The sequence below is a fragment of the Bos indicus genome, chromosome 22 (assembly GCF_029378745.1).
Source record: "Bos indicus isolate NIAB-ARS_2022 breed Sahiwal x Tharparkar chromosome 22, NIAB-ARS_B.indTharparkar_mat_pri_1.0, whole genome shotgun sequence".
Classification (NCBI taxonomy): domain Eukaryota; kingdom Metazoa; phylum Chordata; class Mammalia; order Artiodactyla; family Bovidae; genus Bos; species Bos indicus.
The window spans coordinates 39834265-39861002 of NC_091781.1; the positions used below are offsets into that span (position 1 = coordinate 39834265).

The following is a 26738-nucleotide window of genomic DNA, read 5'->3' on the forward strand; positions in this document are numbered from 1 at the left end:
ATAAAATCCACAGAGTGGAGGCTCTGGAGAAAACTCCCAAAACAGAAAAAAATAGCTCCTCCAAGATTTTAGAGTGATTGGAAAGATGGTGGGGGGCAGGGGTGTAGTCCTATTTCCTAAATCTATCTCACTCTCCAGAAATTGACAGGAGTCCACAAAAGCTGAGGCTTCTCATAGACTCAGTAACCTAGACATGCAGGTACACCAGCGTGTTTCCTTGCCTTTGCTTCACTCCTGACCAAAGCACTTTGAAAAGGACGCTGGGAAAGCAGCTGAACGTGACGTGATTAGCTACGTATCTCCTGCGGAAGTGAATGTCCCATGACCGGAAGTGAGGGAACAGCCGCTGTTTCCCATGCGGTGCTTCTCCAATGAACACCTTCATGTGAGCTCCGCAAGTTAGACACTTCCAAGAGGAAACGAAAACTCAGGGATTCTAAGGTAGCTCTATGCTACCTCCAAGAGCGTCCAGCAGGAGAATGGGGGAGCCCTGGACAGTCCCCACCTGGCACCCTCCAGACAGAGCTTTGAAGAAAAGGCTTGAAAGCTACAAGGTATGTGTGGAGGAGGGTGGAGAAGGGCTAAAACCATTTCTGAGGTTCTGAAATTGGCACAGTTTTCATCAAGAGAAACATTAATACCGAGTGAGAACTGTGTCAATTTAAGCAGAAGCCTACCTGCCAAGTCAGACTATGCCCATCCCTCGGCCCACCACGACATTGTTCCAGGTCTGCTACGCCTCTGTTGGGGAGAAGATAGGAAGAGGAATAAGTTAACAGCAGAACTAACATCTGCTTCCAGCTGGGTGACCTACTTTGTGAAATAGGGCACGTGAATGCAATCATGATCTTTAAGATTTCTTAAGCTCTGAAGAAATTATACAGTGCCTTGATTCTGCCTGCAGCCCCGTTGAAGATCACATGTGCTTGCTAGTAAATTTCTGCTGCCGGAAAGAAGGTTCTGAAGTCACTCTAGCACTAACTTCAGAACCTGTTCCCTCGCAACTTAAGGACGGAAACCTTGAACTTCTGAATTTGCTGACCTGTTTGAAACGAGGTGGGAGGAAAAGTATTTTAGTAAAAGATACTGCTTAATCTTTGGTGTGTTCCTCAATCTCAAATGAGTGGAATTGCAGTCGTTGGGCAGTTTAGCGAGATTCTTTATAGCAAGCTTGGCTCCTACCGGCGGACTATCACTCTAAAAACACTCTGGGAGCAATTACACACTCAGTAACACCTTATTAAGTAGCAATTTTATCTAACCTTACCCGTTTCTTTCTAAGTGTGAGAATGAAGGGAGACATGAAATAAAATATATTGTGAGGCTCCATATGCTCTCCCCTTGGACAGTATGGAGAGCCTTAGGGTGGCCTAATACATGCGTGAGTGCCATGCAGAAGTTGAGGGAGGGGAATTTTGGTTAACACTTCCCACTCTCCACCACACACACTTCAAGTCAGTCCCAATTCCCAATGCTGACAGAGAAATGGGGAGGTGTGAGAGGGAAATAGCGACTTGCTGGCGCCATCCCCATTTCAAGCAGCAAATGTGCATGTAGCACTAATCCTGTTTTCCAGTTGGGGGTCTTAACCTGAGTCAAGAAACAACTGAGAAACAGCATGAGATAGTCTCTTGAGGGGACAGTGATCAGCTGTTTCTTTATTCTCATTTCATCTTAATTCTTGGTGGTAAGATTTTTTAAATTTCCTGAACAGACCTAAATTAATTTATGACAAACTACGCCAGTGTAATCGGTGCTGAAACAAATGCATACAGATAAGTAGGGAGATAAAATGAATGTGCAACTAGAAGACCCCAAGATAATGCATTTAAAATGTTTTTACTGACATCTTTCCCGTATAATGATTCCAAAGTACTTAGTAACAGATTTGCTTTCCTTTTTATCCTCCCTCCTTCTGCTTTCTCTATTTCCCGAGGCCAGTGAAGAAAATGAAAAAAATGTAAATAATGAATATACTTGGATCCCTCCACCTTCTCCTTCTTAATGCTGGAGTCTTGGTTACCATTCCCTCTGCCCTTAGTTCTGAAAGATTTGTTGCCATTAATCATGAGACCTAGTGAATATCATTATTACTTTTTTTCCTTGATGATTGAGGGTAAAGTCTTGACGAGGACAAAACTAAATTTTAGTTTTTCAAAGGTCACTTATTTTAGGCATTGTCTAGCTTAAGAGACAATACTGTATTTTGGACCCAGACTGTGCGTCCCTAGCTGCCCCAGTGTTACCATTTACTGGGCACATTTCTTAATCTTCTGCCACTATTTTCACCCATTCAAAACAGGGATGGTAATAGTATCTACTTCCTAGGATTATGTGGAGGTGAAAGAGATTTACATGTGGGGGGAACATAAAACCATGTCTGGCATGTAATAGGTCCGCACTGATAATTATAGAATTCATTTAGGGAACCAACATTTCTTGAGTACCAAGTGGTATGAGGAATTTTTACGGGCATCTTTAAAGGAACAGGCCCAGAACCTGCTATTCAGGAAAAATTTTACACTAAACAATATTTTGGTAGTGTTTTTTTCATGTTGTATAACATAATTTTCAAAACAGGCTGCATACTATTCTGCAATTTAGCTAATCTGTTGGACAATTAGATTGTTGGATGTTCCCCTTTTAGGTGTGAATGTAGCTGTTGTAAACATTTGATCAAATTGATCATTCTTCAGTTACTTAAATGTTTGCATTCTATTCTGTCTTTTAAAAATGTTTTCAGGCATGTTGCCTGATATGTTTTGATGCATGTTGCTAAATTAGTGTAGGTTCCCTAATTTGATTTTTTGGTGGATTTGTACTATACCAGAATGCCATCCATAATATCTTCCTCTTTTGCATATTACCTTCTTTTTTTCCTTAGACTTACTTTCTTACTTGGTCTTCTGGCCTCTTTTTTTCCTTTTGCTGGAGGATGGGTAGAGTGATGCTTAGTCACTCAGTCATGTCCAACTCTTTGTGACCCCATGGACTGTAACCTTCTAGACACCTTTGTCCATGGAGATCCTCCAGGCAAGAATACTGGAGTGGGTGAGTTGCCATTTCCTTCTCCAAGTAGAGAAGTAGGGTAAAGTGGGATAGGCAGTTAATCTGGGCTGACTGGAAACAAAATAAGCTGATTGGCACCTCCCCTGATCTGACTCCCATCTAATCCACACAGGTGGTATCAAAGGTGTCATCTCCCTCCAGGCTCTGAGATCATTCTGTATCCCTTGCTGGGAGAAACACTGTAACTAGATCTTCATAACTCAGTGTCAGGTCACACTTCTTCAAGCCTCACTTGCTTATCTTTGTGTAATCTTGTCATGGGTTTGGGTAGTGGATTCTCTGCCTTTGCGTCCTGTGTGAGACCCTCCTATGGTTCTCAGTTTAGCATCCTGCTTCAGTGGTGGTTCTGTCTTATCCCAAAGCTTTGTAGAGCCTGTTTCTCTACCATCTTGTTGACCAATTATGTAGATACTACTTCTAGTCCTGGGTGTATTCTACCTACCTCTTTTGCACTATGGAATCAGACTTGTCATCAAGTCCCAGTCAGCCCAAATCTGACATGAAAGGAGAAAAAAATAAAAGCAGCCACGTCATTTCTTACTTCCTTGTTCTGATCATCTATTACTGAGTGTAACCAATCACCCTGAAAGTTAGTGGCTTAAAACAACAGTAGCTGTTTCTTTATTTGTCATGGTTTCTCTGGGTCAGTGCTTTGGGAAAGGCCCAGCTAGGCAGTTTGGCTTAGAGTGTTTCATGCAGTTGCAGTCAGAGGTGGCTGGGACTGGAGTATCTGAGGGCCAGCTAGACATTTCTTTCTCAGGGTTTCTCCATGCAGTCTGTGGATCAAGTAGACAGGGCCTCCTCGTAGCATGACACCTTCAGGGCTGTGGGAGTTCTCCCACTGTAGCTCAGGGCTCTAGGAAGAGTGTTCTGGTGAAAAGGGCAGACATGAAATTTTATGACTGACTCTTCCAAGTGGTATTGTGTCTGCCATTTGCTACTGGTTGAACTGTCACAAAAGCCCAGTCACATTCAAGGAGAGAATTAGATTGTCTCATGATGAGGAGTGTGGCCGTCTTTGGAAAATGTGATTGACCACATTCTTCTACCACATCCTCTTCTCAGCGTTCCTCCAGCACAATACACTGAGGTCTTTGGAGAAATGGGTAGACATTTTCCTCTCACCTAGGTAAGGGATTTCTCTGCATCTGTTAAACCAGATCATGTCTCCTTCCATTCCCTAGAAGGCCTTTCTCAACTCTCTACAGTGCTGTCTTTGCTTCTGAGCTATGAAATAACAGACATTGGAATACTGCCTTATATTTTACAAATCACAGTGCCAGATATTCCACTTTGTATCTTTATTCATGTTGTACTGGTCTGTGTGTTTCCCTACCTAGGAACAGGAATCCTCATTATGAATCTTGGTGTTACCTCCCACCCCTACCATCTCCGTAGCATGGAGATCCACATTAGTTTTACATGGACAACTGCTGAATGAAGAAATGAATGAATGCATGAGAATTAAAAAAAAAAAAAGGCATAAGCATGTGCTGAAAAAACATAATTCACTAAGAAAACTGGGCTTAAAAATGCCTTCCTTTAAAACTGTATTTGGCTCAAGATATCCTTTTTTAGTGGGCAGTCATATGGTCACAAAGTTCTAAGTCCTGCTGTTTACCCTGGGCATCCCTTGGACTTTGCTGCCTTCTAAGCTTAGCAGACCAGTTAAAGCCGAGTTTATGGTAAAAGAGAGTGTAAATTAAGGGGCTGGGATACATCATTAGACATATGGTCTCCTAGGAATTTAGATCTTCCTGTAGTAGGTGGAATTTGTAACATTCTGGCCTCTAGGACCATATGGTTGTATTTAGAGATGCCAATAGAAATAAATACTTGACTTCCAATGCAAGATTCTTTTTTTTTGCTGGCCCTCCCAAACAGCCATATAAGTTTCCTGTGCAAAATTTAAAAGGATCAAAAGGACAGAATTAACATTTAGTTCTCATCATTTTACTGATTTGTTCGTGATCATTTAACATAGGGTATAGAATGGGTTCATCAAGGGCCAATCCCGCTGAGGGTCAGTGACCCTGAGCCATCCCTGAGGTGAGCAAAGATATGTACCTGATCTGTACCATATGACTCTGCACTCTTAGCTGTAGCTGACTAGACTGGGTTCATTCCACATCTCAGACAACAACTTGGGCCAGTGGCTTAAGAAATGGCTTGGTTTTATAAGATCTGCTTTAAATAGAAATGAAGCAAAAAGAAACTCTTCTAGCAACAAACAACTGGAAATTAAAATTACAAAAACAATGCTATTTACACAGCATTGGAAAAATGAAATACTTAGGGGGTAAATTTGACAAAAGATGTTCCAGATCTGTATACTGAAAACTATAGAACATTGCTGAGAGAAACTACAGGTGATACACAAAATGAAGAGAGAATCCATTACATGAATTGGAAGATTCATTATTAAAGTGCTGATTCTCCCCAAATTAAACTATAGTCTTTGTAATCCCATTTGAAATTCCAGCAGATTGTTTTAAGAGCCAAAAGAAATTTAAAAAAACAGAATTAAACTAACATACCTGATTGTAAGATTTACTGTAAAGCTATAATAATCAAGACAGTATGGTATTGAAGCCAAGGTAGATAAGTAGATCAATGAAGTAGAATACAGACTCCAGAAATTGACCCAAGAATATCTGATTAATAGACTTTCTGACAAAGGCCCCTCAAAAGGCAGTTCAATGGAGAAAGAACAGTTTTTCCAACAAAGTGTTGCAGAGCAATTGTATATCCATGTGCCACAAAATAAACCTCAGTCCATACCTCATACTATATACAAAAATGGACTGAAAATGATCCACAGACTTAAATGTAAAACCAAAAACTGTAAAATTTCTATGAGAAAGCAGGAGGACCTTGTGACCTTGAGTTCAGTGTATGTTTTAGATATAACATCAAAAGCATGAACCATAATAAAATTAATAAATTAGACTTCATCAAATTATGATTTTCTTCTATTTTAAAGGAATGAGAAAGTAAACCACAGAGTGGGAGAGAATATTAACAAATCACATACATGGGAAAGAATTTATATCTAGAATACCTAAAGAATTCTCAAAGCACAACAAGAAAACAAATAACCTAATAAAGTGGGCAAAAGATTTGAATGTGTACTTCAGCAATGAAGATGTACAGATGGCAATTAAGCACATGAAAAGATGCTCAACATTATTATTCACTAGAGAATGCAAATTAAAACCACAAGTAAGTAGCATCGCACTGATTAGAATGGCTAAAGTTAAAAAAGATTGATATAACAAGTGTTAGTGGGGGTGTGGAACAACTAGAACTCCCATACATTGTGTGGGAATGTAAAATGGTACAACCATTTTGGAAAAGAGTTCAGCAGCAGTTTCTTAACAGTTTAAATATGCTCTTCCTATGAGACCCAGCTGTTCCAATCCCAGGTATTTACTGAATCACAACGAAAATGTGTATTTATACAGAGATTGTACACAAATATTCATAGAAATCTTATTCATTGCTAGTCAAATAACTAAAAACAATACAAATAGCAATCAATAGGTAAATGGATGAACAAACTGTGGTATGTCCCTGTAGTGGAATACTGTCAGTCCACAGGGAAAAAGAAATGGAATATTGCTATAGGGCAATGTCATGGATGAATCTCAAAATAAGTATGCTGAGTAAAAGAAACCAGACAAATGAGTACATACTGCATAATTCTTTTTATAAGAAAGTTTAGAAACTACAACCTAAACTGCATGTGAGAATTGCATGGGGGTGGCGAGAGGAAGTAGAGGCAAAGAGGATTAAGAAAAGATTTAGGAAATTTGGGGAATGACAGATATGTTCACTCTTTTAATTGTGATGATAAATTCACAGATGTGTGTATATGTAAAAATTCAGCAAACTGAATTTTAAATATGTCAATTATAACTCAATAAGTGAAGGAGGGAAGGAAGAAAAAGAGAGAGGGAGGAGGAAGGGAAGAAAGGAAGGAAATGAGGAAAGAAAAGGGGGGAAAAAGAGGGGAAAGAGGGCGTGAATGTGAGACCAAGCAAACCAGGAGAAACAGACTGATCAAGAAAGGCTGAGTTATGCCAACAGCAGGACTCTAGGGGACGCTGAGGAAACCACAAGATAACCAGACGGCTAAGGTGTCTTAGATCCCAGAGGGGTCCAGTTCAGTCCTCATGAGGAGCGACAGTCAGTTCCCTGTTCTTGATGAGATTCTATTATTTCTCCTCTTCTCTCCTTAATTAAGCTGTATCTTTGCCTTTTGTGCTTGTCTCACAGTTCCCAGACTGGGATACATGTAAGTCTTCACTTTGAGTTTGTAGATCACCCTATGAACATGGGACAGGGAGAAGGAGAGGGCCAGAGACTACCTTGCCTTCCTCTGGAAGGATGTTCATACTTGAAAGCTGGTGCTTCTCCAACTGGCTGTTGTGCCAGACAGTAGTGTCACTCTGAAAGCTACTGGAGGGCAGGGACTGTATTTAGTTTTGTGTTCAGCACAGTGATGAGCTAGATAGGTGCTCAATACATGCTTATTAAACATATATTTGAAATTAGAAGAGAAATTGCCTCATGTTCGGTCACAGGGGAAGCTTCCATCCTGACTTTATAATGCTCAAAGGGAATTTCCATATAAACCATTTAGAACTATCTGATTTCCAAGTTCTCTCACTCATTCATTTCACAAACATTGATATTTATTGAGTACCTGCTATATTCTGGGGTCATTCCATTCAAAGTAAGCTATGAACAAGTAGGCCTAAGCTCTGCCTTTATGGAGTTTAGTTGGGGAGACAGAAAATAAATGAGGCAAATAAGTAAAGCTTGTAGTGCATTACATAAGTACTTAGGAATAAAAGATAAGTGTAGGAAGGGGTTTAGGGAGCACCACGGTATGGTGAAGGTTATAATTTTATAAAGGATGAGCAGGAGAGGCTTATAGAGAATTCAAAGGTCATACTTCCAACTGGAATGGGTTATGCTACAAAGGGAATTTATTAGTTCACCTACGTATAATGAGTCCATCCCTAAGCACAGCTGGATGTGGTGTCCTGTTTCATATCTTGACTTTGCTTTCTTCTCTTTGGTTTCAACATTGAGCTGGTAGTCTCCCAGTAACAAGATGGCTGCTGGATTTGCAATCTCCTAACTCAGAGGTCCTAGGGAAAAGACGTGTCTTTTTCAATGGTTCCAACATGTCTTGATATTCAGTCTTATTGGTCTAGCTAGGATCACATGGAACTGTTAGTATGCTAATTATCTGGGCTCAGCCAACTATGTGCTCTGGGGTGGAACTTGGAAAGTGAGGTCTGATGATGCAAACGCCAAATACTGAAGTGTTAAGGTAGGGGGTTTCCACCGAAAGGAATCACAGGAAGGCATTTACAACAAATGAACACCATCCCAGCCCTTACTTGGGGAGGAAAGGCTGCATACTGAGGCTCACCAAGTATCTGCTCTGTGTAAAAGCATAAAACAGCCATAGGTCAGAACTACACAGGGTGCTTGGGTTCCTTGCAAACCATTTCTCTGCTGGGCATTAACCTAAGAGTATCTATAGATGACCCTTCCTTACGTATGGACCGACCATTCCAAAATGCTTAATCCTTAGGATCTCAGATTCCAAGGTGATATTGTTAAATTGAGAACTGAAATATGTCCGAAGCAAGGGAGATGGATTATATTGTAGAGGCTTGATGTCAGGAGTAGAGTGTTTACAATGGATTTCCTAGTGAATCCACTCCAAGATGATTCCAGGTTGTAAAGTGACTACTGTATAGGTGAGGATGCTAGATGAGTAGGCTAGAGTCCCATAATCCTTTTAGATTTCTGTTCCCGTGAAGCAGGAGAATATAGCAGTTAAGTGCATAGTTCAGAGTCAGAGAGATATGGGTTATAAATCCACTTCTACCACTTCTCCTGAATAAGTTGGTTTACCTATGTCATGCCTTTGTTTTCTCATTTATAACATGGGATATGCCTAAGAGCTGTATCATAGGATTCTTCAGTTAATACATATAAAGTCGTAGTTCTTACTGTCATGATCATTACGACTTATGGCCCAACAGGTAAGTCAGGGATTGTCCACGTGGTATAATTTGGAGACAATAGAAAGCATGTACTCAAAACATCTTCCCTACACACCTGCCTTGATTTCTGAGGTGCCCATGCTCTTTCATGCCTTTGATTTGAGGAAGTGTTTATGTATTCTGGAAGTTTTAAACGTTCTAACAGTTGGGCTTCAAGGACCACTAGGGAAGGGAAGGGGTGAGGGGATCAGATAACCCTTGGTCTTCTCACCTACTACCTCCAGCAGAGAAGTTTTATCTGTTTTACATACTGACTTCTACATGAGGGGCTTGCTTAGAGAATTCCATGGGCAAAGGAGCCTGGCAGGCTATAGTCCATGGGGTTGCAAGGAGTTGGACATGACTGAGCAACTTTCACGTCTACCTGAGAATTTCTTTAATGAGGATTTCTGTGGCTGAGAAAAAGTTTAGAAATGACTGCATCAAAGCATCATTGACCCCTGTTTAAAGCATCATTATATCATCTGGAGAGGGATTGAGGGTGTTTTACTTGAAGAAGAAAAACCACAGGTGAGATGATGCTCACTGTTTTCATGAAACTGGTCATCACCATGTGGGGTCAAGAGAATCAACATGAGGCTAATTTCACCTTGGTGGGTAAAAGAGGATGATCTTTCTAACAATTCAAGCTGTTCTTCCAGTAATTCATTTTTAGGATAGAGATACACTGCTGTCTGTGGAGACATCTTAGCAAAGGCTTTAGGCTATCAGAGATAGTACTGAGGGGGTTCCCTCAAGAGTAGAATAATGGACTGGGACTGCCAAGATTTATTTTAAACTGTAAAATTCTGTCATTCTGAGTAACACAGGAAGCTATTAAGGTGTTATACCCCCTTGTACTTCTTGGTGAAATTTTATCACCTATGTTAGATTCTTAGAGTATGACTTTAAAAGAATGTACCATAGACAGTTGAATTTTGAACTTATTTTAGACTTAGAGAAAAGTTTTATGAAAAGTTCAAAAAAAGTTTCGGACTTGCCTGGTGGTCTAGTGGTGGTTAAAAATCTGCCTGCCAATGCAAGGGACATAGTTCAGTCCCTGGTCTGGGAAGATTCCACCTGCCCCAGGGCAGTGAAGCCCGTGTGCCGCAACTACTGAGCCCGTACTCTAGGGCCGCTGAGCTCCAACTGCTGAAATCCATGCCTTAGAGCTTGTGCAGCAAGAGAAGCCGCCACAGTGAGAAGCTTGAGCACCCCAACTAGAGAGTGGCCCCTGCTTTCCAGAACTAGAGAAAGGCTATGTGCAGCAACAAAGACCTAGTGCAGTCAAAAATAAATTTAAAAAATTTTTTTAGAAAATTTGAAAAAAGTTTTCATTATCTCTCACCCAGCTTCTCTTAATGTTAATATCTTGTATAACTATAATGTAGTGATCAGAACCAGGAAATTAACATTGGTGTTATATTGTTAACTACATTAGAGATCTAATTAAAATTCCATCAGATTTTTCATTATAGTCTTTTTCTTCAACAGTGAAAAACTAGGTTTTATTATTTACAGTTATCTTTTGTTATTTGATCAATGTTAGCAAAAATGACATGAGGTGGTTTTAAAATTATTAACTGTTACCTCTTGAAAGAAACATGTTTCCTGTAATTTGTGGAGCTCTATTATCCAGAATCATGTAATTTTAGAGTTTAGATGTCATCTCAGCAGTCACAGTTTCTCTTCTTCCTCTTGAGGGAATCCCTTCAGTATGGTCCCTGACAGCCCATCTTGGGGAACTCCTTCTCATGGGTTTTGTTCAGAAGTATATTGTCACTCGGTTAACAGATACCTATTTAGCACCTAGCTAAAGGTATATATCAGACATTAGGGATACAGAAATAGTAGATATGACTCTTGCCTTCTAGAAATTTGTACTCTAGAAGGAGAGAAACATATGGGCAATTATAATGGAGCAGAATGTGGGATAAGAGAAGGAAAGCAAATAATAATTAGATGAGATCACAGCAGTTGCTCAGTCGTGTCCGACTCTTTGCGACCGCATGAATCGCAGCACGCCAGGCCTCCCTGTCCATCACCAACTCCCGGAGTTCACTCAGACTCATGTCCATCGAGTCAGTGATGCCATCCAGCCATCTCATCCTCTGGCGTCCCCTTCTCCTCCTGCCCCCAATCCCTCCCAGCATCACAGTCTTTTCCAGTGAGTCAACTCTTGGCATGAGGTGGCCAAAGTACTGGAGTTTCAGCTTTAGCATCATTCCTTCCAAAGAAATCCCAGGGCTGATCTCCTTCAGAATGGACTGGTTGGATTTCCTTGCAGTCCAAGGGACTCTCAAGAGTCTTCTCCAACACCACAGTTCAAAAGCATCAATTCTTTGGTGCTCAGCCTTCTTTACAGTCCAACTCTCACATCCATACATGACCACAGGAAAAACCATAGCCTTGACTAGACGAACCTTTGTTGGCAAAGTAATGTCTCTGCTTTTGAATATGCTATCTGGGTTGGTCATAACTTTCCTTCCAAGGAGTAAGCGTCTTTAATTTCGTGGCTGCAGTCACCATCTGTAGTGATTTTGGAGCCCAGAAAAATAAAGTCTGACACTGTTTCCACAGTTTCCCCATCTATTTCCCATGAAGTGGTGAGACCGGATGCCATGATCTTCGTTTTCTGAATGTTGAGCTTTAAGCCAACTTTTTCACTGTCCTCTTTCACTTTCATCAAGAGGCTCTTTAGTTCTTCACTTTCTGCCATGAGGGTGGTGTCATCTGCATATCTGAGGTTATTGATATTTCTCCCGGCAATCTTGATTCCAGCTTGTGTTTCTTCCAGTCCAGCGTTTCTCATGATGTACTCTGCATATAAGTTAAATAAGCAGGGTGACAAGATACAGCCTTGACGAACTCCTTTTCCATGGGATAAATGCTGGGGAAGGATAAATACTATGGGAGCATAGAGTGGGTGCCTCACCCTTCCTGGGGTATCAGAAAGACTTCCAAGAGAAGGTGATGGGTGAGCTGAGTGAAGAAGGATTGGATCCCTAGAATCAGTTCCTCCAAAGTCTCCTCCACATCCTCCATCTTCAAGGAGTCTGATTCTGAAAGTGGTCGGAGGATCGATCTCTCATTCACACACACACACACACACACACACACACACACACATATACCCCCACACACATACATATATATTCAGTGAGCTAATTTATTAAATCTGTAAGGCACTTTACTGCTATTGCTTGTTATTTCATTGACATTTGGTAACAACCTTGGCAGATCTAATGGGTGGTGTTTGGCTACTGTGAGGAGAAAGACTATAAGAAGGCAAGAGTGGAAGTCATGATCCAGGCCAGAGATGATGTATCTTGGACATAGAGAATGAGAAATTAGACTAGTGTCTGTTGGGTCCCTTGGTAGCTTTGGGATCTTGGTCAAGGTACTTAACCCCTCTGAGCCTCTGTTCCATTATAGATCCAATAGGATTAAGAATGCCTATTTCACTGAACAAATATGAGAATTCAGAATAATATGTAAATTGAGGTCATGCATTAAGGAATATGGCTGCAATGTTTATTAGTTATCTGTCAGGGTCCCAGCAGGAAACAGATGGTGCACTCAAATGTGATAATTCAAAGAGGGTTTAATTATGGGACAATTTTCAAAGCTTTGGGCACGGTTTAGGAAAACTCGTAAAGAATAATGTTGTATTCTAGAAGTCCTGATCATGTCTAGGCCTAAAAGGACAACCTGGGGAGTGGTTACCAGAGCTAGGAAGAAAAGTTTGAGTACAGAGGGCAGTCATAAAAGGGGATGAAATGTACAGCCTGGTGGCAGTGGTTAATAATACCATATTGTATACTTGAAAGTAGATCTTAAATGTTCTCACTACCACTACCAGAACAACAAAGGTAATTATGTGAGGTGAGGGATATGTTAACTATCCTTATTGTAATTATTTTGAAATATAGATGTGTGTGTCATATCATCATGTCTGTCTAAAACTTACACAGTGTCGCGTTTCAGTTATATCTCCATGAAAATAGGGGTGGGGAGGAGCTATGATGGTTGGTTGAAAATAGAACAAGACTGAAAGGACCCCTTCCTTCTTCCCTTAGATCTTTTGCGGGTGTTCCCCGCTTACCAACCCCAACCAAAAGTCAGGGAGAGGGTCCAGAAACTCTTTCTGTCATCCTTTCAGTTCAGGCTTCTGGAATAGAAAGCAGGGCTTGAAGGATGCGGAGTGGCTCTGGAGGGGCAAATAGAAGGAATCTGGTTCAAACCATGAGGCAAATGGAAAAATTCTCAGAGAGGGAAACCAATGAGAAGATACCCTCAGAAGGGTCCACTGTACTTCCCAACTCATTGTCAGGTTGGCCCATCTTTAACTGGAAATGTCCCCATCTTTTAAGGGGACATTTGTTATTTTCCTTTCCAGTCTCCATTGTCCTTTTTTCTAGCAGCAATACTTGCTGTCCGCCCACCCCGCCACCCCACCCCAGAGGATTCATTCTTCCCCTATTGTCAGTCTGTATGGTTGGAATGGGATTCTGTCCTGCAGGGCTGTGTGTGTCCCAGGCCTGAATCAGTCAACATGCTCCATCCTGCTGTGTGTGGTGGTTGGTCCAAGACCAAGCACAGGGTTCAGTTAGAACCTGGCAGCCACAGTGAGTCTTTTCTTAAGAATGTGGGAAAGCGTCGGGAGGAGCTGCTGCTCCCATCCTGCCATCAGGAGGGACAAACTTTGGGTCTGAAAATGAAACCAGTCTGTCAGAAAACCAGCGTGGGAGCCCTGAATCCAGCTGTGCCAGTGCTGATGGAAGCATCACCACTGAACTTGGCAGTTAAGAAAGTCAGTGAATTGTATTTGCACTGTGTTGTTTTGAGTTGGATTTTTACGTATACCAAAAAGAGTCCTGATGTAGCAAATGCCCCACACGTTACTTTTTCCTAGTAATAATTTTAATGTAAATGTGAATTTAAAACTAAGTGTTAGCCAGGGTCATCGTTGTTAGAAGCTGTTGCATACATCCTTTACTTCAATACTGTACTCCTTGAAAGAACAGTATCAGTGATATTCTAGCATAGCATAAAAGCAATTCACATGGTAATCAGCTGTAAATGTAATAACAGGGTAGTTGAGATTTGTGTTTTAAAACACATTCTTGCACAATTATTTCCCCCATTAAATTCATACAGAAAACTGAAGTTGGAAATCAGGATTGATAGCACATATCTGCTAAGTGGCTGTCTGGGTAGAAAATTTAAATCGTGCTGAAAGTTAAAATCCACTATTTAATTGAATTGACAAAATAGTAAAATTCCAATTGATCTAATTCCCAGTGGCTGGTCTTTTAGATTAAAAAAACAAAAACAAAAACTATTATTTGGGAATTACAGGGCTCTCTCTCTAAATCGTTGATCAGCTGTTCTTGTTTAAATGCCTTTTTCAATATAATTGTTAAATTTTGGCTCATTGAATTTTAGAGTGCAAGAAGCATTTTTAAAAACATGACTTTAAAATTAAAGACTTTTAAAAGTCAGTTCTTTACCTTATTTTTGCTTAGAGATTTAGATAGAAGTTGTTTTCTCCCATGACATAATAAGAAGGGCTTTTTTTTTTGGTAACAGCTTGAGATATAATTCACATGCCATAAAATTCACCCTTATGAAATGTTCAGTTCATTGGTTTGCACTATATTAGCAAAGTTGTGCAGCCATTGTTACTATCTATTTCTAAAACATTTTTTATCTTCCCATAAAGAAGCTCAGTACCCACTAGCATTCTTCTCTAGTTCCTTCCCACCCCAGCCCCTGACAACCACTGATCTTTCTGTCTCTATGGATTTACCTATTCCAGACACTTCATGTAGATGGAGTTATTCAACTTGCAGCCTTTTGTGACTGGCTTTTTCACTTAGCATTGTGTTTATTTTTTCTGGCACTGGGTCTTTGTTGCTGTGTGCAGGCTTTCTCTCGTGGCCAGCAGGGGCTTCTCTCTGCTGCAGTGCCTCAGCTTCTCTTTGCGCTGGCTTTTCCTGCCGCAGAGCACAGACTCTTGGTGCATGGGCTTAGTTGCTCTGCGGCGTGTGGAATCCTCCCAGACCAGGAACTGAACCTGTGTGCCCTGCATTGGCAGGCGGATTCCTATCCACTGTACCACCAAGAAAGTCCAGCATCATGTTTTCAAGGCTCATCCATGCGGTAAAACTGGAACTCTTTTGCCTGAGCTTTCAAGAGATAGTGATTTGGTAAGATGCTGGTGCTAGTCTCCGTGCATCCTCTCCGCTCTGCTTCACCAATACATTCTCTACACCACAGCAGAATGATTTGTTTCATCTGCATCAGTTGACGGCCTTTGCATCTTACCTACCCTCGGCATGGCCCAGTAGGCCCTACCTGGCTGCCCTGGCCCAGCTCGCCAGCTCCCTCAGGCTCCTCTGTTCTCTTTGCATTCTGACGTGCTCCCTGCTGCCCAGGGCATCTACTCATGCTCTCCCTTCCACCTGCAGCTGGTTGTCTTCTGTCGCTTTTAGTTAATTCCTTCGATTCCTTCTTTAGATCTTGTGTCACTTCCCTAAGTTCAGGTCATGTTCCTCAATTATTTTCCTTCATAGCACTTTTTCAGTTTCTAATTATACCCCCATCATTGTGACTGTTTCATTAACTTTTATATCCACCTACTAGACCATAAACTTTCAGAGAAGAGAGCTCATATCTGTGGCTCATTAAAAAAAAAAATCTATAGTTCCTGGCCATAGGAGGTGCTCCCCTTGCCTCAAAGAATTTCTAAACTATTTTCGTATAGTTTTCATGTTTAGGGTGTTTATGAATAGTAGAATACTCTGAATATTGGAAACTCTGTCAATTGGAATATTGGATTGACCTTTGCCTGACTAGGCTGTGTAATCGAGTTCACTGTTCTTTGTTTAATGTTGACCACACTGGTCAATAACAGTGGGTTAGAATCATGCAGAGAGCAAAGGAAATTGGGAGTTAACATTAAAAAAACAACAACCTGAATTTTGAATTAAAACAAGCCTCTCCCCCACCTTCTCCCTTATACCTTTTTTCTCTCTCTCCTTCCTTCTCTCACAGCCAGAGGATAGCATCTTTCTTTTCCAAATGAGAATTAGCACATATATGTTTTTTTTTTTAAAGCAAACCTATATTTTTATAGAACAATAAATGATATGATCTCATCTTTTTACATGGTAATTATATTGGAAAAGTGCTTTAAAGTTTTACGTACAGTTGATTTAAATGCCTTTAAAAACATATAATAAACAATGGCAGATTTCCTCTTACAAAGAATAATTGATATCCCTTGGGATCAAATAAAATGTTATGGGAAATCCTACCTTCACAGATGTTATAAAACTTAAGATCTATACTAAATATCAATCTATACTAGTTCCTCTTAGCTGGGATAATTCTGTTCCTCCTTTCCCACCAGGGTATATTAGGGAATAGTTTTTGATAGTTACAACTAGGAATTGGGAAACTATGGGTATCTAGTGTGTAGAGCCCAGTGATTCTGTTAAACATTCTGTGATGCTTAAGACAGTTCTTAAAGTATTATCCAGACCAAATGTCACTAGTACCAAGGTCAAGAGACACTGTTGTGTATAAAATAAGTGTTTTGAGATGTTATTAACATAAAACTAAATGGTAATTTATTCCTTTGTTAATTAGGTTTATGGAAATTCCCGAATAGTAAAATGCCTTCCTTTGTTCACTAAATCAGCATTTCTTTAGCCTCTCCTTCATTCCAGCACTGGACTAGGCACTGTAGACACTTGGTGAAAATGATTGGCATTTACTCTTCTGCTTACAGTCAGAGAGACAGTCATAAAATTTGGCATTTAATACATATGGGAAAGGTTAAAGGGTCACAGGGTGCTCTGGTCACAGAGTGCTCTGGTCATATATACTAAGAACACTCCTTTACCTGGGTTTCAAACAGGCTTCTGAGAAGACATGATACACCTGGAATGCATCCTAAAGAGAAAGAATGGACTTCATTGGCAGAGGGACTAGCACAGCAGAGAAGTGTGAAGCAGAATTAGCAAGCTATCTGATGTTAGCAGTGAGTGTTCAAAGCAAGGAGAGGCAAGAGACAAGGCTGAAGGGATAGGTAGAACAGTGATGGAGAGTCTTGTGTGCAGACTCAGGACACAGGTTTTAAGCAGCAAAGCAATATAGTCTAATTTGCATCTCATATATCTAACTCTGGCGCTTCCCAGGTAGCTCAAATGGTACAGAATCTGCCTGTGTGCAGAAAACCCAGGTTCAGTCCCTGGATCAGGAAGATTCCCTGGAGAAGGGCATGGCTACCCACTCCAGTATTCTTGCCTGGAGAGTCCCATGGACAGAGGAGCCTGACGGGCTACAGTCCAAGGAGTTGTAAACAGTCAGACAGACTGAGCAACTGACACACACATGTACAACTAACTGCCTACCCTGAAAGTGATGGATTTAAAGGGTTAAAATTGGATTCAGGGGAAGCAATTAGTAAGCTATTTCATAGTCCAGGTAAGAGATCATGAGTGCCTAGACTTAGGCAATGGCAGTTGGATGGAGAGGATCACTTGGATTGAGAGATGTCAGTGAGAAAGAACCAGCAGAGTGGTGCTCTATTGGATGTGAGAGCTGAGGGAGAAGGAGGCCTCAGGAAGGACTCACTGGTGTCTGGTTCGGGCAGAATGAGGACAGGAAAGGAAAAGCCAGTGATAATTTTGTTGTGGACATATTAAATGATACATATTTGAAACTCTTAGAAGGGGATGACGGAGGATGAGATGGCTGGATGGCATCACTGACTTGATGGACATGAGTCTGAGTGAACTCCAGGAGTTGGTGATGGACAGGGAGGCCTGGTGTGCTGTGATTCATGGGGTTGCAAAGAGTTGGACATGACTGAAGGATGGAATTGAATTTAAAAGGGCTAGAGACATTGATTTCGGAAGTCTTTAAGTTAGAGATAGCAAGGGAACATTTCATGCAAAGATGGGCTCGAAAAGGACAGAAATGGTATGGACCTAACAGAAGCAGAAGATACCAAGAACAGGTGGCAAGAATACACAGAAGAACTGTTCAAAAAAGATCTTCATGACCCAGATAATCACGATGGTGTGATCACTGACCTAGAGCCATACATCCTGGAATGTGAAGTCAAGTGGGCCTTAGAAAGCATCACTACGAACAAAGCTAGTATGGAGGTGATGGAATTCCAGTTGAGCTCTTTCAAATCCTGACAGACGATGCTGTGAAAGTGCTGCACTAAATATGCCACCAAATTTGGAAAGCTCAACAGTGGCCACAGGACTGGAAAAGGTCAGTTTTCATTCAAATCCCAAAGAAAGGCAATGCCAAAGAATGCTCAAACTACTGCACAATTGCACTCATCTCACATGCTAGTAAAGTAATGCTCAAAATTCTCCAAGCCAGGCTTCAGCAATATGTGAACTGTGAACTTCCTGATGTTCAAGCTGGTTTTAGAAAAGGCAGAGGAACCAGAGATCAAATTGCCAACATCCACTGGATCATGGAAAAAGCAAGAGAGTTCCAGAAAAACATGTATTTCTGCTTTATTGACTATGCCAAAGCCTTTGACTGTGTGGATCACAATAAACTGTGGGAAATTCTGAAGGAGATGGGAATACCAGACCACCTGACCTGCCTCTTAAGAAATCTGTATGCGGGTCAGGAAGCAGCAGTTAGAACTGGACATGGAACAACAGACTGGTTCCAAATAGGAAAAGGAGTTTGTCAAGGCTGTATGTTGTCACCCTGCTTATTTAACTTATATGCAGAGTACATCATGAGAAACACTGGACTGGAAGAAACACAAGCTGGAATCAAGATTGCTGGGAGAAATATCAATAACCTCAGATATGCAGATGACACCACCCTTATGGCAGAAAGTGAAAAGGAACTCAAAAGCCTCTTGATGAAAGTGAAAGTGGAGAGTGAAAAAGTTGGCTTAAAGCTCAACATTCAGAAAATGAAGATCATGGCATCCGGTCCCACCACTTCATGGGAAATGGATGGGGAAACAGTGTCAGATTTTATTTTTCTGGGCTCCAAAATCACTGCAGATGGTGACTGCAGCCATGAAATTAAAAGACGCTTACTCCTTGGAAGGAAAGTTATGTCCAACCTAGATAGCATGTTCAAAAACAAAGACATTACTTTGCCAATAAAGGTCTGTCTAGTCAAGGCTATAGTTTTTCCTGTGGTCATGTATGGATGTGAGAGTTGGACTGTGAAGAAGGCTGAGTGCTGAAGAATTGATGCTTTTGAACTGTGGTGTTGGAGAAGACTCTTGAGAGTCCCTTGGACTGCAAGGAGATCCAACCAGTCTATTCTGAAGGAGATCAGCCCTGGGATTTCTTTGGAAGGAATGATGCTGAAGCTGAAACTCCAGTACTTTGGCCACCTCATGCGAAGAGTTGACTCATTGGAAAAGACTGTGATGCTGGGAGGGATTGGGGGCAGGAGGAGAAGGGGATGACAGAGGATGAGATGGCTGGATGGCATCACTGACTTGATGGACGTGAGTCTGAGTGAACTCCAGGTGTTGGTGATGGACAGGGAGGCCTGGCGTGCTGCGATTCATGGGGTCGCAAAGAGTCGGACATGATTGAGTGACTGAACTGAGCTGAACTGAACTGAGTGCATCAGTCCAGTTCAGTTGCTCAGTTGTGTCCGACTCTTTGCGAACCCATGAACTGTAGCACGCCAGGCTTTCCTGTCCATCACCAGCTCCCGGAGTCCGCGCAACCCGTGTCCATTGAGTCAGTGATGCCATCCAACCATCTAATCCTCTGTTGTCTCCTTCTCCTCCTGCCCTCAATCTTTTCCAGAATCAGGGTCTTTTCCAATGAATCACCTCTTCGCATCAGTTGGCCAAAGTATTGGAGTTTCAGCTTCAGCATCAGTCCTTCCAATGAACACCCAGGACTGATCTCCTTTGAGATGGACTGGTTGGATCTCCTTGCTGTCCAAGGGACTCTCAAGAGTCTTCTCCAACACCACAGTTCAAAAGCGTCAGTTCTTTGGTGCTCAGCTTTCTTTATAGTCCAACTCTCACATCCATACATGACCACTGGAAAAACCATAGCCTTGACTAGACGGACCTTTGTTGACAAAGTAATGCCTTTGCTTTTTAATATGCTGTCTAGGTTGGTTATAATTTTCCTTCCAAGGAGTAAGCATCTTTTAGGCCAGAACTAAATTCATGAGAATGGATGAAACTGCTGAGTGAATAGAAAGAAAGGAAGTTGATCCAAGAATGGAGACCCAGGTGACCCAAGGATAGAAAGTTATAAGGTGCTAATTATTTTATGTCAATATATATGCATGCATATGTAAGTATCAATATTTGTGTGTATATATGTAATATTTGTTAGATTAAGAAAAATACAAAAGACACAGAAGAAAAGGAAATGAGTTGTAGAAACCCACTGTTCGGATTACCTCTGTTAACATTTTAAACCAGTTAAAAGTTAAGCATGAACAGTGCTGTGATGAACATTGGGGTACATGTGTCTCTTTCAATTCTGGTTTCCTTGGTTCATCACAGCACTGTTTATAATAGCCAGGACATGGAAGCAACCTAGATGTCCATCAGCAGATGAATGGATAAGAAAGCTGTGGTACATATACACAATGGAGTATCACTTAGCCATTAAAAAGAATACATTTGAATCAGTTCTAATGAGGTGGATGAAACTGGAGCCTATTATACAGAGTGAAGTAAGCCAGAAAGAAAAACACCAATACAGTATACTAACGCATATATATGGAATTTAGAAAGATGGTAACGATAACCCTGTATGCGAGACAGCAAAAAAGACACAGATGTATAGAACAGTCTTTTGGACTCTGTGGGAGAGGGAGAGGGTGGGATGATTTGGGAGAATGGCATTGAAACATGTATAATACCATACATGAAACGAATCGCCAGTTCAAGTTCAGTGCATGATACTGATTGCTTAGGGCTGGTGCACTGGGATGACCCAGAGGGATGGTACGGGGAGGGAGGAGGGAAGCAGGTTTGGGATGGGGAACACGTGTATACCTGTGGTGGATTCATGTTGATGTGTGGCAAAACCAATACAATATTGTAAAGTAATTAACCTCCAATAAAAATAAATAAATTTATATTTTAAAAAAATGTAATGAGAGAAAAGAAAAAAAACAAGTTAAGCATAGCATTGTGGGTTGAACTGTTTTCTTCAGAAAGATACATTGAAGTCCTAACCCCCAGGACCTGTGAATGTGACTTTAATCGGAAATAGGTTCTCTGCAGGTGTAATCAAGTTAAGATGTAGTCATATGGGATCAGAGAGGGGTAGATCCTAATGCAGTCACAGGTGTCTTTGTAAGATAAGAAAAAATTTGGACACAGACACACACAGAGGTGAATGCCATATGACAACAGAGGCAGAAATTGGGGTGTTGAATCTACAAGCCAAAGAATGCTAAGAATTGACAGCAGGCTGGAAGCTAGGAAAATGGCAAGCGAGAGATTCTCCCCCAGAGCCTCCCAAAGGGAACCAACCCTGCTGACACCTTGCTCTCAGACTTCCAGCCTCTAGAACTATGAGAAAATAAATTCGTATATTGATAATCCACCCAATTTATGGTACTTTGTCATAACAGCCCCACAAAACTAATATACATGGTTGGCTTATATAAAAATAAACATAGAAAGCTAATGATAAGTGAAAGTATCTCTTTTTAAAAGTTCATGATATACTTTAGAAATTTATCTACATCAGCACAAACAGAACTACTTCTTCCTTTTAAGCTGCTACCCAGTGGGAATACTAATATTTGGTGGTTGGGAAGAGAAGGAGAAGAAAAAATAGGGAGGGAGGTAGGAGGAGTATTAGTTAAAAGTAGCTTCTTGAAGGTTTCAAGAAACCCTAAGTAGTCAGTCAGTACAATGGAGAAATAGATCCAGGAAAATCAGGACTAAAAATATTTTGGTTATGGGCACCATGGAAATCTTAGGCAATCAGTGTAAGAACTTCTGCGGAGGTAGAGTAGCAGAAACTAACATTAAGTAAAAGATCTCCATTCTTCACATTCCTATTCTCTGAGGTAGGACAAAATAATGAACAGGACAGTTGTGTAGAATGATATATAGGGCAACGTGAGGTACAACGGAAGATTGAGATAGGAAAGAATTGATTACATAAGGTATAAGAAAGCAGTGTTTTATTTTAGCATGGTTTCAGAAGTCAACACTATAGATACATACCCACCTTGGGCCCTGTCTGAAAAGGTATCAGAAAATAAGTCCCTGATGCTGGGAAATATTGAGGGCAGAAGGAGAAGAGGGTGGCAGAGGATGAGATGGCTGGATGGCATCACCAATGCAGTGAACACGAACTTGGGCAAACTGTGGGAGATGATGAGGGACAGAGCGGCTTGGCATGCTACAGTTCATGGGGTCGTAAAGAGTTGGACACGACTAGGCGACTGAACAACAACAACAAATTTCACCTCTCCTAAGGTTGCCTGCTGTCAGGATTGAGAAAAACCATGTTTTTAACTATATAAATGTACCCTTCTAACATTGAGCACTTACACCATTCTGGGCACTCTGCCTTAAGGATGACCTCATTTTATGCTCACAACCCGCTGTGAGGCAGGGCCCTTCAGAGTCCTCATTTACAAATCAGGAAACACATGCCCACATAAATTATTTTCTAAAGTCAGAAAGGAGAGGTGCTGGAACACAAATCCCAGGCCTTAATCACTAGATTCTGAAGCATAGCAGGGATGAGGAAGGGAGAGAAGATAGCATTCCCCTCTCATTGTTTAGGGGTGAAATGCTGCCAACAAGAACAGAGTTCTAGCTGCACTGTGTCCAAACAGCACTGTCTAACCATCCTAAGCTGATGGAGATAATGGGGGAGCAGGAAAACCTCTTAGCTAGATATTTTCAACTATAGGTAAAAACAACAGTTCATGAAGGCTTCCTGGAACATTGTGAAATTTAACTTTGTGTCTTACTATATAATATGATTGCATAACATTCTCATTGCCTTCAAAAAATACAAGCCATCAGCAGAAAAACTGAGTTTGGTTCTAAGACCCAGTATAGAGGACAGTCTCTTAGCCACGTTCATCTCAGATATGAACTTGCTGAGAGGGAGTTGTGGGGGTCAGAGTCTAGGGGTCTAGAGCAGAGACCTCTGGATGCAGTGGCCCCCTCTACTTTACACACATAGATGAAATGCTTTCAAGCGAACGGGCTATATTAATAAGCACAGCTGACCAAAACCTCTTTCCATCCCAACTCCTAAAGAAATGCTTTTCTTCACTTCGATAGAAGAACAAACTTTGAGGTAGTGTTTTTATAAGTAAATTTCTTTACTCTGCCTATAAGTGCTGTTCAATTGTATTTCTAATAAGGCATGGACTAAATAATACGTATAGTAGTTTTACATTAAATAGAATCATGGGCTCTGTCTACACAATGGCAGTTTTTATTCACTGCATTGTCTTACCTAAAATGCTCCTTCTCTTAGATTTTGATCTTTTAAAGGCCAGAAAGAAGGTTAAGTAAGAAAAAAGAGAAAGGGGATAAGAAATAAAGCCAGTGCTTTTGTTGCACATAGTCATGGGGCGGGGGGGGGGTCACTTTTTATATAGTTATCACCCTGTGCTGTGCTGGCAAGTCAACTGTGGTTTGTCTGGAAATCCCCACTGCAATACACCAGAACAAATGTATTTATTGCTATTTTTTCCTGGTAGAATATTTATAAGGGAAAGTCAACTCCCAGGTTAGGAAAGAGCATCCGTGTCCCTTATAATGCGTACTTGTTAATTCATTTCTCTGATTCTTCTGAGTCACTTAATATGCCTGTAATGCAAGGAATACTCTCTGAATGCATGAACCCTATCATAAAGTAGTAGTGGCAAGAGTGTTAGATAAATCTAGGAGATAATGAAACTTGACTTACCTACCTCACAGGTTTCTTGGGAGGATAAAATGAAATAATGGGTGTGAGCATGTTTTTAAAAAGCAAAAAGTGCTGTAAAATTCAAGGTAGTGTTTTTTTGTGCCTTGGCTGCAAAATTGTTTTCTATCACACTCATAGTTTATTAGCTCTTCTACACACATATGCTTATGGAAAAAGCATTCTTGCTGCTCTTTCTCTATCCTCAAGAAATGAGAAAATTTTCTGTTCCTTTATGAAGGTAGCATCATTTAGATTGTCATGAAATTCTCAATTCCTCATTTAGTGTTTCTACACCATACAAGGTGAGTTTTAGATAAGTGCATTGCTCATTCTCTGAGGCCCAGTCATCTTTGCACAAATCTAAACAGCACAAATGAAAGCATCTTTCTGGGAGTAACATCTTTGGGTCAGTGTCATTAAATTAATACCATAATATATCAACATGTCACCTATGTGAATAATAATATACCCACACGTAATTTATAGATTTCTCCCCCCCTTTTTTTTCCTGAAATGGAGGCCACAACGATTTCAGACTCCCCATTCAAATGTATCTTCTTAGTCTTTCTAAGTCATAATTATTTTTTTTGTCTTAGCCAGTAATTTCTTTAACTCAAATAGCTGTCCATCTGCAAAAAGAGATTGAAGAAATAATGTAATAATACAGGGGAATGATTTTCATTTTTTAGCAACGTGTAGCTTTTTATAAATAAAACCAAAGACATGAAACTAGAAATAAAATGAAAATGTAGGCTGTATATATTTTTCTCCGAATGCTACTTGGGTAAGGAATGAGTCCCCAGATGAAAGCAGTATGAGTCATTTCAAATCTAACAACCTCATATTATCATAAAATTGTGTTGATGTATTTGTAAAAATCTATGAAGAATTCTATAAGGGGCTTTTGATCTTGACAGGATCCAGGGGTAGGGATGCAGACTGAAGAAGGAATATTTGTGTTTCTTATCTAGTGGATTTTGCAACATTGTCACATTTAATTTACTAATAAAAGAGGTATCAGATTTTTAGACTAAATTAATAAGGATGAGATTTGAAGGCAAAAATAATTGCTTTTCCTGCATGGAATGTTAGAACTGAGAGGGGATTTAGCATCTAGTGTAAGTATGAATTTTTCCACATCTCAGTAACATTGCTAATTAGTCTCTGTATTCCTTCCTGCTAAGCCTGTAGATGACCCCAGGATCCTTTTCAACACAGACCTGCAGGCAACCATTACTAGGCAATTAGAGATGACATATGAGTGAAATCTTTATCAATCCTCTTCTATAGAACATTTCAAATAATCATCTTTAATTTCCTTAAAAAATATGTCACAAATACTTTGTGTGCATTATTACGTTCCAGACATTGGGTATACACACAAATAGAAAAGACCTGAATCTCAGCCTTAAAGAGTATATAGTTTAGAGAGAGGAGAGTGGAGCTAACAGGTGATTAAAATATAGCATACCAAGAGCCATAAGCTACACATAGGAGGGCCTCATAACACAGCAGATGATACCTGTCTTTATGTTGAATATACAAACAAATTATTCAGGCAAAGCTGGAATGTTCTAGGATAGCAGTTCTCAACTTTTTAAAAAATCTCAAATCCCTTTATACTCTCAAAAGTTATTGCAGACTTCTCAAAAAGTTAAAAAATTAGTGTGTAATCTAGCAATTCTACTTCCAGGTATACACCCCAAAGAGTTAAGAATATAGTCTCAAACAGATACCTGTATACCAATGTTCATAGCAACATTATTCATGAATTAGTCTACTGTATGAATGAATGTATTACAATTTGCTTATCCATTTACCTGTTAAGGGACATTTGGATTATTTCTGTATTTTTTTAGTTATTAAGAAAAAACATGATATGGATTTTTATGCCCAAGTCTCTTTTTGGAAATATGTTTTCTTTTCAGTAAGTAACTAGTTGTTCAGTGGCTTGGCCGTAGAATAGCTACGTGGTTTTCAGCCGGGGACAGTTTTGCACTCTGGAGGACATTTGACTGTGTTGGGGACATTTTTGTCATGAATGTGGAGGTGCTAGTGGCATCAGACAAGGAGAGGCCAGGTATACTTCAAAACATTTTGGAATGCACAGAACAGCTCCCATAGCAAAGAACCATCTGACCCCAAATCTCAGTAGTGTTGAGGCTGAGAAAACTTGGTTTAGGTACATATTTAAAATTTAAGGAAACATCTAAACTCTTTTATAATGAAATTGTACAATTTTGCATTCCCAGCAACAAGGTTTGAAAGTACCAGTTGTTCTGCATCCTTGCCAGCTCTTGGTATTGTCAATCTTTTTAATTTTAACCATCCTGTGAGGAGTAGAATAGCATTTTTTTGTGATTTTAATGTACGTCTTCTTGGTCACTAATAAAGTTGAGCATCTTTTTATTATGGTGATTTAAGAGTGCTGTATATATTCTTATTTTGCCTTTTTTATTGTTAAAGTATTCATAACATACAATTTATCATTTTAGTAAAGTACGCAGTTCATTGATAACTTTATTCTTCATTCGAGATCTTTATTAAATATTTTCACTCAATCTGAGGTTGGCCTTTTCAGTTTCTCTCCACGATCTTTTGAAGAGCTGTGTTTTAAATTTTGTTACAGCCTAGTTCACCAATTTTTTTCTTTATG

At 40.3% G+C, this 26738-nt stretch overlaps 1 long non-coding RNA gene across 1 annotated transcript in view; it reads left to right on the forward strand.

Annotated features, from left to right (window-relative positions):
• The first annotated feature begins 331 nt into the window (after positions 1 to 331).
• LOC139178701 (uncharacterized) overlaps positions 332 to 26738 on the forward strand; it is an 88208-nt gene continuing 61801 nt past the window's right edge. The window contains exon 1 of the long non-coding RNA XR_011563187.1: positions 332 to 554. This is a non-coding gene — a long non-coding RNA (uncharacterized lncRNA). The remainder of the gene's footprint in view (positions 555 to 26738) is intronic.